The sequence below is a fragment of the Myotis brandtii genome, unplaced genomic scaffold (assembly GCF_000412655.1).
Source record: "Myotis brandtii unplaced genomic scaffold, ASM41265v1 scaffold39250, whole genome shotgun sequence".
In the NCBI taxonomy this organism is placed as follows: domain Eukaryota; kingdom Metazoa; phylum Chordata; class Mammalia; order Chiroptera; family Vespertilionidae; genus Myotis; species Myotis brandtii.
The window spans coordinates 1-765 of NW_005365051.1; the positions used below are offsets into that span (position 1 = coordinate 1).

Here is a 765-nt window from a genome sequence, read left to right on the forward strand (position 1 = left end):
GCCATGTCCCGTCATAAATGTTCCAACATCACCAGGAGCAGAAAGCTCAGCATGAGGATTTCAGCCCAAGCCTCCTAGGGAAGGTACTTCTTCAGCTTCTCCACGACTCCTTGCGGCTCAGGGAACTTGAGTTTGCGTGGGGGCCCCTTCTTAATCCCAGTCCAGAGCTCCGCACTACTGCCGTCAGGGCGCAGCAGCATCACCTCGAAGCTGCCCCTCCGGGGCTTGGCAGGGTTCACCTTCACCGGGAGCTCCGGGGCCTCCAGGCGCAGCGCCTGGCTCAGGGCCTCGGCTTTGCGCCCGCACACGCGTCAACTCGTGCAATGCTCGATAAGGACCTTCGCCTCCTCCACCTCCTTCTGGCCGCCAGCCAGCTTCTCCTGCTTCTCAGCTGCCGCGATCACCGCCGCCTCGAACTTCCGCTTCCTCCCGCGGGAAGCCATGGTGCCTGGAAGCCGGCCCGGGAACAGGGTGGAGACCGCGGCCACGGAGCAGAGGACGCCCCTCTGCGAGCTCCAAACCGCAGGCCAAACACTCCGCTCCTAGAACAAAACCTCCCGCAAGCAGCGGAAAGCGTGGCCCACGTGCTCGGGGGCGGGACCTCCGGGCACAGCCACTCTGCACGCTGGGTAGGGGGAGCACCAGCCCGAACCACCTGCGCCTGATATAAATCTGCTTGATGAATCCATGAGGCACAGCAGGGACAGGGACTAGGTAGCTAGCCAATTAATGATCCTCTCTCATCATTGATGTTTCTGTCTCTCT

The 765-nt window shown here is 62.0% G+C and overlaps 1 pseudogene; it reads right to left on the minus strand.

Annotated features, from left to right (window-relative positions):
• Positions 1–6: 6 nt before the first annotated feature.
• LOC102257215 lies at positions 7–711 on the minus strand (annotated as a pseudogene).
• Positions 712–765: the final 54 nt, after the last annotated feature.